A 13120-nucleotide genomic window follows, 5' to 3' on the forward strand; every position below is an offset into this window, starting at 1 on the left:
GTCTTTATTCTCTTTGCTTTCCAGTTTGGGGGGTTTCTATTGAGATACGCTGAGCTCAGAGATTCTTTCCTCAAGCATGACCAGTCTACTAGTAAGCTCGTCAAAGGCCTTTCTCGTTTCTATTATACTGACTTTTATTTCTAATGTTTCTTTTTGGTTCATTCTTAGGATTTCCATCTCTCTGTTTACCTTGCCCATCTGTTCTTGTATGATGTCTATTTTATCCATGAGAGCCCTTAGCATATTAATCATAGTTGTCTTAAATTCTCCTTCTCATAATTCCAACATCCTTGTCATGTCTGGTTCTGACTTGCTCTGCCCCTTCAAGTTGTGTTTTTCACCTTTTGGTATACGATATAATTTTTCTTGATAGCCAGACAGGATGGACTGGATAAAGGAACTGCTGTAAATTGGCCTTCACTAATGTGATGTTGAGGGCTCAGGGGAAACATTTTTAGTCCTGTGATTAAGTCTTAGTATTTTAGTGAGCCTATGCCTGCCTCTGGACTGTGATATTCACAAGTGTTTAAACTTTTTTCTACTCCCCTTAGGTGGGAGAAGTTGGCTACAGTGGTCTTGTTTTTTTTTTTTTTTTCCTCCCCTTCTCCCAATCAGTTAGGATGTGATAACATGCCAGCAGTTTAGGCTCCACTGAACTAGTTTCTGCTGAGAGCAGGCTTTGCTAAGAACAGAGTGCTCTGGTGTATTTCAAAATGATTCGTTTTCCCCAGCCTCTGCTTTTTGTAGGAGGGGATTTTCCTCTGATATTTACAGTGGGGAACTGGTTGAGCTCCTGGAGGTAAATATCACATTGTGCTCCCCACACCAGGACTCATTCCCCATGGAGTTTTAACTCTCACAATTGTCCGCACTGAACCTCCAGCAATTTGGCAATTGCAGTTCTTGTTTTCCTACTTAGGCACTGGCTCCCATGGCAGTTTCTGCTCATGTCTCTGCTTTAGTTAAGTTGTTATTCTCTGTATTTTTTGTCCATCTGATCTCTTTTGGGAACAGTGATTTGCCTTCTGTCCTCACCTCTCTTGGGGATTCTAGAATAATTGAAGAAGATTTTTAAGTCTTTCAGCTTTTACTTGTGTTGGGACAAAGTGGTGGCTTCTACATTTCTTACATTCAGAACTGGAAACCTCACAATTATTTATTTAGTAAATGTTCATTGAAATTTTACTGTGTGCCAGAAATCTACTAGAAGGGGATTCAACACAAGTAAGACAGACAAAATTTATTTATTTTCTAGGTGTTTATGATTTACTAATGGACAATTACAAAGACTTTTAATATTAACTGATTCAATATTAGAGCTAAAAAAGGAAGCACAAATCGTTAAAGATCTTGCTGTAGAAGAATACATTCTTTCTATATGGCTGAAATTCTGTTACTTATATAATCTAACTGATCTCATAATAATCTTGCCATAAAAAAATTATTGTAGTATACTAGATTAAGATACTGAAAAGAAAATCAAAGAAGTAGAACGACTTTCCTATAGGCAACCAAGCATAAGACAAATGAGAATTCAAATCACCAAACTTCTAGCTGTTTTAAGTATAAATAGATGCTATGGTCTGAATGTTTATATGCCACAAAACTTCATCTGTTGAAGTCTTAACCCCCAAAGGTGATGGTATTAGACCCTTTGGGAGATGCTTAAGTCATGATTGTGGAACTCTGGTGAATGGAATTAGAGCCTTATAAAAGAGATGAAGAGATCCTGGGACATTTCCGCCATGTGAGGACACAAGAGAAGTCTCACTTGACATGCTGCCCCCCAGATCTCAGACTTCCAGCCTACATAATTGTGAGAAATAAGTATTTATTTTGTAGAAGCTACCTAGTCCGTTGTATTTTGTTATATCACCTAATGGACTTATACAGTATATAACCTACATAAACTTCAGTAAATTGTCTTAATAGTATGGTCTTTTTCAGGCTAGCGTATAATTCATGAATACTGAGAATCTAAAACTATTGTTTATCAATATTAAAGGAAAGTGAGTGCTTAACAGAAAGGTTAGAAAATAAATTTAATTCTTAATAAGTTTACAACTGGCATTCAGACTTTCTGGCTGACATCAGACAAGTTATTAATATGTTAAAATTGTGAACTCACTAACTGTATAATAAATTGGATATTAATACTGACTCCACTGTGTAGACAGTTTATGTGATTCAGCCAATACACTTCTGTTAAATGCTCAGAAGACAGAAAAATCACATAAAGGTAGTAGAAATAATTCTTAAATTTTACTTTCTCATCAAGAATAGGGATTTTTGTGGTGTATATGCTATAAGAATCTATTATAAAGACACTAAATGGTCACCAGAGCTCACATGTCAAAGATTTTTATTTTGAAGACAAATTTATTATCACATCACTACTGGTGAAAAAAGAAAGAAAGAGGAAGAAAGGAAGGAGAGAGGGAAGGAAGAAAGGAAGGAAGGAAGGAATTAAAGACCAAACAATGTGACAGCAGATTACCTCACTGTATAGAAATATAGAAATAAATGAAAAGATTAACAAGGCACCCAAGTTAAGGGAGGTGTCTATGATGTAACAGACTTATAGTCAGAAAGTGTGGAGCTAAACCCTCATCTAGGATTTATTGTGTTTTACTTTGACCACCACTCTTTATTTCTCTAAATTTCAAATTCCTCATTTTAAATGCTGGATGATTATGCAGTCCATAGAACTGCTGTAAAGGTGAAAAAAAAAGTGAGATGTTTGGAAAAGCCATTGACATATTGTGTATCACCCAGTTGAGGCTCTATAAATACTTGATCCTTTCTTAATCAATCAAACAGTTAGTGACAGTCAAAGGAGATAGAACTTGAAAAAAATGAAAATAATAACAAGAACAAGGAGATATAGAATGAAGAGAAAACTTAAAACCCTACACTTTATTGTTTTTAACAACTAAACTCAATGAAACTAACTGAATATTATAGCTCAGAGTGGGAGTCAACTGATGGATGTGACTGTGCCCTGGGTAAGATATTTCCTGGAATCACTTATGTTGAAGAGTTCTTCAGCATAGATGAATGTTATATCTTAATAATGTTAATATAATAATCATCATAATAATCATCATAATAATACTCTAAGTAACTCTGCAAAGTCATTATCTAGGAAATCAGATAGTTTCCTTTTATTTATCTGTGGGAAGGAAAAATTAAAGGGATTGAAAAATTATTATTAAAAAATTATGGATCTAGTGGCATAGCTTTCAATCCTGGGGCTGTGAAGAAAATATTTTTAACAGTTCGTCAATATGCAGATTTTTACAAGACTTCCTCACTGATCCACCTTCACCTCAGTGATAATATGGGGACAAGTTACATAATTATCCACTAGATTAGAAACACAAATATTTGTAGACATATATTGCCTCTGCTAATTTTTTTACAGCTAGTATGGGGAATAGCTTAGCTTGTTTGGGGAATATTTATAATTTAAATAATAAAAGCTTGAGGACCTATAAATAAATTTCATCTTTCTCAGTTTAGGAGAGCGAGCTAGTCAATTCAAGAGACCAAGGGAACACTAATCTCTCTCAAATAAATCCCAAACTATACAGCTTTGGGAATGCTTGCTACCCATTCAAATAACCATAAAGATGAATGTTTTGATATTTCACTTGGGGGCTTAGGGTTCAGAATGTAAACTTAAATTAAAATATATATTGAAGGTTATCTCATTTGAGCTTCTCTCCTAAAATTACATAAATGTAGTTTGTTAATCTACCAATTTCTTTAGTTACCAATTAGGGTACATTTTTCTTATTCAAATATTTTGATTATTTATTTTTAATCATGATATATTGAAACATATATAAAATCAGAAAAAATTGTCTCTCTAGCATGTACCACCATATTTACTTCACTTTATTTTTTAAATTAATTGTTATTGAAGCATAGTTGGTTTACAATGTTGTGTTAGTTTCTGCTGTACAGCAAAGTGAATCAGTTATACATATACATATAGCCACTGTTTTTTTAGATTCTATTCCCATGTGGGTCATTACAGAGTTTTGAATAGAGCTCCCTGTGCTATACAGTAGTTTCTTATTAATTATCTGTTTTATATATAGTAGTTTGTATATGTCAATCCCAACCTCCCAGCTTATCTCTCCCCCCATTTTTCCTTTTGGTAACCATAAGTTTGGTTACCAAGGGGAAACCAAACTGTGTCCTACATCTGTGATTCTATTTCTGTCTTGTAAATAGGTTAATTTGTACCATTTTTTAAGATTCCACATATAAGCAATATCATATGATATTTGTCTTTGTCTGTCTGACTTACTTCACTCAGTATGACAATCTCTAGGTCCATCCATGTACGCTGCAAATGGTATTATTTCATTCTTTTTTATGGCTGAGTAATATTCCATTGTATATATGTACCACATCTTCTTTATCTATTCTTCCATCGATGGACATTTAAGTAGATTGATGTCCTGGCTATTGTAAATAGTGCTGCAATGAATATTCGGGTGCATGTATCCTTTCAAATTATGGTTTTCTCCAGATATATGCCTAGGAGTGGGATTGCTGGATCATATGGTAGCTCTATTTTCAGTTTTTTAAGGAAACTCCATACTGTTCTCCATAGTGGCTGCATCAATTTATATTCCCACCAAAAGTGTAGGAAGGTTGCCTTTTCTCCACACCCTGTCTAGCATTTATTGCTTGTAGAGTTTTTGATGATGGCCATTCTGACCAGTATGAGATGATATCACATTGTAGTTTTGAGTTGCATATCTCTAATAATTAGTGATATTGAGCATCTTTTCATGTGCCTCTTGGCCATCTGTATGTCTTTGGATAAATGATGTTTTAGATCTTCCACCCATTTTTTGATTGGGTTGTTTGTTTATTTGATACTAAGCTGCATGAGCTATTTGTATATTTTGGAGATTAATCCCTTGTTGGTTACTTCATTTGCAAATATTTTGTACCATTTTGTGAGTTTTATTTCCATGGTTTCCGTTGCTATTGAAAAGTTTTTAAGTTTAATTAGGTCCCATTTCTTTCTTTATTTTATTTTCATTACTCTCAGAGGTGGATCAAAAAAAATCTTGCTGTGATTTATGTTAGAGAGTGTTCTGCCTATGTTTTCCTCTAAGAGTTTTATAGTACGCAGTCTTACATTTAGGTCTTTACTCCATTTTGAGTTTATTTTTGTGCCCACATGAAATTAGGACATTCTCTAACACCATACAGATTATAATTTTAAAACTAGGGAAAAAGAAAAGAAGAGAAAAGAAGAGAAAGAAAGCAGGAGGTTGGGTGAGAGGGAGAAAAAGAAGGAAGGACAGAAATAGCTTCATGTATAGAACTAAAACTTGATCTTCCTTGTCCCGTCCAGTTCTACTTCCTCAGAGGAAATCTGTATGTTGAAATAGTGTATCTAATTCCCATACTTAAACATTCTTTACCATGAATGCTTAAATTCCTGTCAAACACAAAATTTCTCAGCATATGTCTTATCTTCTCCTGGAGCCTTTTGTTGTAATTATTTCTGGGAAATTTCTGAATACCTGGGAAAGAGAAGAAATTCATGTTGTTATTTATTGGGTTTTGGTAGAGGTAGAAAATTTCACATCAGGTGGAGTTTGGGAAAACTGTTTACTCAGAATAAAAAGAAGAAATCTGATAGTTATTTTTCCAGTTAATCCAGAAGGCATGATCGCTGTAAAGCAGAGAAATCTGCATTAAAGGAATAATAGTATCTATGTGAAACATCCATTTATTATGCTTTAGTGTTAATTTAAAAGGAAGGGTGGTATCTCGTACAGAATATTTCATTGACATAGGAATCAAGTATCTTGACTTATTCTCTCAAATCTGTCACTAGATAGCAAGCTTGACATCAGCAAGTCAGTTAATATCTTCATCCCCATTTCTTTATCTATAAGGTAATGAAGGGTTGGATATGTATTTTTATAAGTATTTTACAGCTTGAAAATCATATTATTCTGAAAATTATATGGTATTATAATTTATCAATTCCAAAGGAACAAAAATCACAAAGAAGTATTGATTACACTTCATCTGTGCATAATCTAGGAAAGATCACTAATAAAATAATTTCTTTTGTATTGGACATTAGATTATCTGCATTGCATCTTGAGACCTGAAAAATTCTATTTATAGAATTAGGATTATGGAAATCTATTAACTTGTTAAATTTAAACATTTTGTATTTTACTTACAGTATTTAAAATGGGAGGGTGAAGAGTTTGCATTGCATTTGTCAACATTTAACCTTGAATATGTCAAGAAGTATTAGCCAATAATTTGTTTGTTTGTATAATATACTCCTAAATCCACAGAGTTATAGTGATTCTAACTGCACATAATATTTGATATAAACTCATTTGTTGTCAAAAATGAAATTCAAAGCAATCTCTAAAATGATAGTTTTCACTTTGCACTATTACATTGTGGCATTGTGCTACTTGCAAACCATTAAGTGAATTCACAGTTATTTACTTAGTACCCAAAAACTTAACTCCTTTTCACAGAGAAAAGTATAGACCATTAAGTTACACTGTAACTCAGAATAGAATAAACAAGGAAAAAACAAATTATAAAATCTCAATCAATCTTTCTGGCTGAAATATATACAATAACATTTAACCTGGTATGATAGTCTGATTAGAGAAGTATTAATTAAACACATCTGAAGAGGTGGTTTTTAAATAATTAAATAATTTAAAATTTATTTAGAAAACATATAAACCATTAAAATACACATTTATCAAATATTTTTCTTAGCCATACTTATAATCATTGAGTGATAATGTTGTAAAGCTTTTTTTTTGAATTGTAAATTGTTCAGAGACATTTCTTTCAAACATGGTTATATATCTGGAGATCTCAGTTTTTGGAACAAAATTCTACATGTGTTAGAGAACCACAGTTCTCCAGCGAGAGTCATTTACTATTCATCAAACATACTCACTCAGCAGCAGAGGGAGATTCCAAGTTATCTGTATTCTTCACGGATGGATCCTGTGTTAGTAGAAAATGCCCTTGGGCTGGACCAGCAACATTAATTCTCCAGATAATCAGAGTCAAGGAAGGACAGCTGGCAAAGGGTGATATATTCCTTTCCATTCAAGGAACAAAGGAATTACTAAACAAGTCAATGATAAAGACAGTTCAGAGTGGAGTTTTAGTAAAGATAAGGATACATGTAGTATTTTGAGTCTCATAATGATTCAAGAGGAAAGTCTAGTTTCTTCAGTGATGGTGGAAGTGACTAAAGGGAAGGTTTGATGATAATGAAGAGAGTGACTATAACAACACTGGCTACCATGGTGACAGGTGTGGCTTTGGAAAATTTGAACATGGTAGAAACTGTCATTGGTGTGACAAATAGAAATGTTTGGAAAACCATTTCCAAGTGACTGCTTGGAGCAGGAACTTTTTTCTGAAGATAACACTGAGATTAACTTTGAGAAATATGACATTTCAATTGAGGCAAAAGCCAATAGCTGGCTCCCACACATTGAAAGTGTTATTGATGTTAAGATGGGAGAAACTATTATGGGAAACATCAAGCTTACTTTTTATACTCACTTGGCTCCACTGCAACCTTGTGCTATTCTTTTTATGAAAGAGAAAGACACTTGATGTCTTGTACCCAAACAGCATCTGTAAAAATTCTTTTGCCGATCTTGAGTCATATTTATTCAGATGGTCAAGGAGAGACTTTGAGGGCCATGAAGAAAAACAGAAGGTAAGGGTAATATCCAATATCCAATCTCTTTGGTATTAGCATCAACAAGAGAGATTTGGCAGTACCAATCTATAAGGAAGCCAGAAAATTTTCATACTGGCCTGGAGATAGTCCTTACATCATTTATGGTGATGCTAGTATTGGTTAGCAGATTCGATACTTAGAATGTGGTTGGCACATGTTAGTTGCTACTCCCAGAGGCCTGGTAGACATAATGGAAAGAGAAAATATTAGAGTTCCACAAATACTTGGTGTTGGATAAAGTGGATCTTATATTGATATGGGATTTGAACCTCAGATATATGGGATACTTGAACAAGATACTATGCCACCAAAGAGAGTTTATCATAACATGTTTAGTGCTGCTTTCCCTAAGGAAATACAGATACTTGCTCATGATTTCTTGGATGAATATATCTTTTTGGATGCAGGAATATTGGCTCTACCTCTGAGAACCTCACATCAAAAGAGTAAGACAAACAGTTATTTCTGCTTAACCTTTTAAGTGCAACAGGAAAGAATTCATTGACCTTAGTGTTTGTGGAGACCAAAAATGTGCGGATAGTCTGGAGGACTTTTTACACCATGAAGGATATGCTTGTACCAGTATCCATGGAGAATGATCTTGGAGAGATGATGAAGAAGTCTTCACCAGTTCCTCTCAGGAAAAAGCCCAATCCTAGTGGCTAGAGCAGGAGCAGCAAGAGGACTTCACATTTCAAATGGGAAAGAAGTTGTAAATTTTGACTTGCCAAATGGTATTGAAGAAAATGTACATTGCATTGACTGCACAGGATGTGTAGGAAACCTTGGCCTTGCCACCTTGTTCTTTAACAAGAGGAACATAAATATGACCAAGGGTTTGTTGGATCTTCTTGTGGAAGCTAAATAAGAAGTGCCATCTTAGTTTGAAAATAAGACATATCAGCATCATTACAAGGGTAGCTGTAGTGGACATTCTAAGAGTAGTAGATTCTGTGGAGGATTTGTGCCAGATATTATTCACATAGTAGTGTTTTTAGCAATTCCAGCTTCAGTAGCAGCTGTACTGGCAGCAGCAGAGGTGATGGAAGCAGCTACAGAGAGTTTGGTGGATGTGGCTATGGAAGCTTTTATAACAGTGATAGATATAGAGGAAATTTTAACTACTGGGGGATTGACTAGTGGGGCAACTAGCCTACTTTGTAGTAGATCATCCTGCCAAACAAGCTAATATGGAAACCACATGTAATTTAGCCAGATTATACCTTTTATAGTCTCAAGAATTTGTAACAAATTACCAACTGTGATACTCCATTGATTCTTTTTTTCTTAAAGGGAACTCAATGTCTCAAAAAGAGATGAAAGGAAAAATCAATGGTCTTGTTCAGAAGATAGTTTGAAGACTTCCATTGCTGTAATTTGGATTAACTCCCCTCCACCTACCCCCAACCCAAACTGCATTTATAATTTTGTGACTACAAATCATTTGTTTGTTAATGTAATATGCTTTAACTTTAGACAATTTTTATTTTGATGTCCTATTGGGTCAGTAATGCTCAAGATATCAATTGTTTTGACAAAATAAATTTACTGAACTTTGGCAATTTTTTGTTGTTGTAAATCTATACATTTTAAACTTAAGCACACATTTACACACAAAACACTATTTGTTACTTAAGTATTTAAAGAGTAGACTGACTTTATTATAGTAAATGTCTCTTTTAAGGATATTTGACTTCCCAAATATGTCATTATAGAAAATAGCAGATATATGTTTTCCAGATTAAAATATTGGGATAGTAATGCCATCCTTTCTCCCTAATATAAAAATGTGCTTTGCCTTATGATTGTAAGGAGATCTGATTCTAATGAAGAAAATGGCAGACACATGGGGCATACTGACAATTACCAGAGAGACTCAGTGGGTCCTGATGAATGTACCTAGCACAGGAAAATTAAACAGTACCTCATTACAGTTTGCTAATACTAGGCTCATCTGTGTACACATTTAATTTATGGATTTAATTTACTTTTAATGTAAAATATAACTTCCAAGGATTTAATATATCTCTTGTCCTTAATAAACCTGTCATGAATGTGAGTTCGTCTTATATGATTTTTAGAAGCAATCTTGGAGTCTAAGAAAAATTCAACTAAATCACAGTTTTTAATGTTTACTATATGAATAAAATATGCCTGCAATAATACTTTAGTAGTTAGTGGTGACATTTGCCTTGAATGGAAAATAGCAAATAATTTAAAAAAAAAAAAGAACAAAAACAATGACATCCCTTAGAATTTTCTATATTAGCTTAGTTTAGTAAGGTAGGACATATGACTTGAAAGTGCTGATCTTCTGGATATTCAATTTCAAGTGACTGGTGTTTACAGAAAAGAGTTCAAGGAGCAAAATCTAGAAGAATGAAAAGAAATGAGATTTATTGTGAGACTTAAGGGCAGAAGTTAAAAACTCTTAATCATGAGCTAAAAGTTCACCAATGTCTTTATTCTGATCACATATATCCTGTTTACCACATTTACATCTGTTGCTTTAATTTAAAAAATTCTCTCCTAAATAGCACTTCAAAAATATATCAGCTTTAATTTTTCATTTTAAGTATTTAAGAAAATATTCTACAAAGCAGAAGTTAAAAGAGAGAAAGATGAGAAAAATAATAAGAAAGCCTCACGCACTGTGATTAATATGCTTTACTGGTTTATCTTGCTTCCGTATCATGAATCAGGTTAGAAATGTGATTTTTTACTCAGCTTTTATTTTTATTTATTGGTTTAACACATCTGGAATATACACCACATCACTTTTCTGTTGAAATTTGTCCTTTTCTGTGTTCATATTAGAAAACAAAACATAATTTCCATTTTAATTAAAGCTGGGGACTGAGAAATCTAAAGTTGAAAACTTTTTTTATACTCATTTCTTTTTTAGTTAGAATATAAAATGTGTCTAAAGAGCCTTAGCTTATTTTGAGTCCTGGAAGAAAAAGGGATATTTCTGAAGGGCTCAGGAGGTTGTAAGTCAATTCCACTGCCTGACTGAGAGCAGAGGGCCATCCAGAACCAGCATTTCTCACAGGTTCAAGCTAAAATGGCACAGTGCATTACAAGTTACAAACACTTTAGTAAGTTCAGCATTCTTTTTCCAAGAGACTAAATAAACAAACAAGTAAACAAATAAAGGCTGTAAACTATTCTTGTCAAGTTTTCATTGTCATTTGATCCTCTAATCTCACTATAATGAAAAATGAATTTTTTACTAAAATAAAATAATAATAAAAATATATAGTTTTGCAACGAGCTCCCAAAGATATAGCTTTGCAATGAGCTCCCTCCTGCAATTCCTACAGCAGGAATTACAAACCTGCTGTATAGCCAAAAAAAAAAAAAAAAAAAAAAAGGAAAAAAAGAGGAAATAAAATGGAATTACAAAAAGTTAAATGACTGGTATTTAGCATCAGTTTGGTAAACTTTTTACATTAAATTGAGACATAACTGTTTCCCTAACAATTATAGTGAAATGTTAGGTAAACCCAACAAAGTAGTGATAGACAGGAAAATAATTTTTCCCAATTACATGTGTTTATATTAATAAATATTCTGCCAACGTCATGAGCTTCTTCCATGCATCTGAAAGATCAATAGACTTGACTTGTTGAATTGTGGCTGAACTAATTACATAACTTCAAGCTTGAGAACATATTTTTCACTTACCAAGAAACAATTTAAAAATGAATAGGTACACATAAAGGATAAAATGTACTTGGGCACCTCATGAAAGAACTGTATAGAGCAATGGTTCAGGATACAGAAAAACTGGGTGTGAATCTCAGCTCTTTTTTCCTTATATGCAAACTTGGACAAGTTACATATTATTTTGTATTTGTTTCCTCATTTATAAAAGGAAAATAGTAATATCTACTTCACTAGATTTTTGTGAAAATTAAATGAATTGATGCATATGAAGAGCTGAATAAAGAGCCAGTTATATTACAAACTCTTGGAACTGAGATATGACAGACTTCTTCTTTTTTTGTGGTACGCAGGCCTCTAACTGTTGTGGCCTCTCCCATTGTGGAGCACAGGTTCTGGATGTGCAGGCTCAGTGGCTATTGCTCAGGGGCCCAGCTGCTCTGCAGCATGTGGGATCCTCCCGGACCGGGGCACAAACCTGTGTCCCCTGTATCAGCAGACGGACTCTCAACCACTGCACCACCAGGAAAGCCCTGACAGACTTCTTTTATGGTAGCAAATATAAATATAATATTTCCCTAAGTATTGGTCACTAACTGGTTGATTATATTCTTTGTTTCTAAGTTATTGACTTTAGTTTTTATCTTATTTATCATAATTTTAGTTTGTTTCCCTTTCTATGGTGAGAAATTATTGTTTAATTGTAGACTTAGTATTACTTGTGTATCATATATAGAAAATGCTACAATTCAATGTGATGATTAAGATATTCTTTTCAAAGAGTATTTAAATAAAAGTAAATGATGTCCTCAAGTAAAGGTGACTATTCTGCAATGTAAAATAACTGAATGGATAAAGTGTATTGAAGATTGTTAGGCCAAAAGGAAAAAAAGAAAAGGAAAAATATGGTCTTATATCTCTAACCTCTGTCTATAAGTTTTAAACATAATGATAGGGAGCAGAGTTAAGATGCAAGAACTGTAGGATGCAGAATTTTTCTCTCCTACAAGTACATCAAGAATACATCTACAAATGGAACAATTCTAACAGAGTACCTGCTGAACATTAGTGGAAGATTTCAGACACCTACAAGGACAAGAAAAATCCCCTCACAACTGGGTAGGATGAAAGAAAGAAAAAAAGAAAAGAGGAATCAAAAAGAGGACCAGCAACCCTGGTGGGAAGCTGAAGGTGAGGAGAGGTTTCCACAGTCAGAGAAACCTCCTCACGGTGGGTAAATTGGCTGGGACAGAAAGGGACTTTCAGGGGATTAAAGGAGAATGCAGCAGACAGTCTGTGGAAGGCAGGACAAAGTAAGAACTGTGCGCTTGGTCTATATTGCTGCCCTGCACACCCCAGTCTGAGTTGTGTGTCTCCTGTTGCAGAGGTGGGCTGGATGCTGGAAAGTGAGGTTTGGAACATGGACCCAGAGATGGGACAGCTGTTTTCTGTGAAAAGACAGCCTGAAGGGACAGGAGTAAGGAGCTCCACAACCAGGAAAGTTTGTGGAAAAAGCCTGGGACACCATAGAAGCAAGGCATCATTGTTGAGTAGCATGCAAGGGATGGGGCTCTCACTGCTGGTTTCCCCACCTGCTGTCTTCAGCCTCCATGGGCACCAATCTCAGCAGGCTCACCCTTCCCTCAGGCCAAGGTCTCTTCCACCCTC

At 34.4% G+C, this 13120-nt stretch overlaps 1 pseudogene; it reads left to right on the plus strand.

Annotated features, from left to right (window-relative positions):
- The first annotated feature begins 6995 nt into the window (after window positions 1-6995).
- On the plus strand, window positions 6996-8938 carry LOC113625821 (ATP-dependent RNA helicase DDX3X pseudogene; annotated as a pseudogene).
- The last annotated feature ends 4182 nt before the right edge of the window (window positions 8939-13120 follow it).

Source organism: Aethalodelphis obliquidens, unplaced genomic scaffold (assembly GCF_003676395.1).
Source record: "Aethalodelphis obliquidens isolate GAN/ISIS:26980383/991018 unplaced genomic scaffold, ASM367639v1 scaffold16, whole genome shotgun sequence".
In the NCBI taxonomy this organism is placed as follows: Eukaryota; Metazoa; Chordata; class Mammalia; order Artiodactyla; family Delphinidae; genus Aethalodelphis; species Aethalodelphis obliquidens.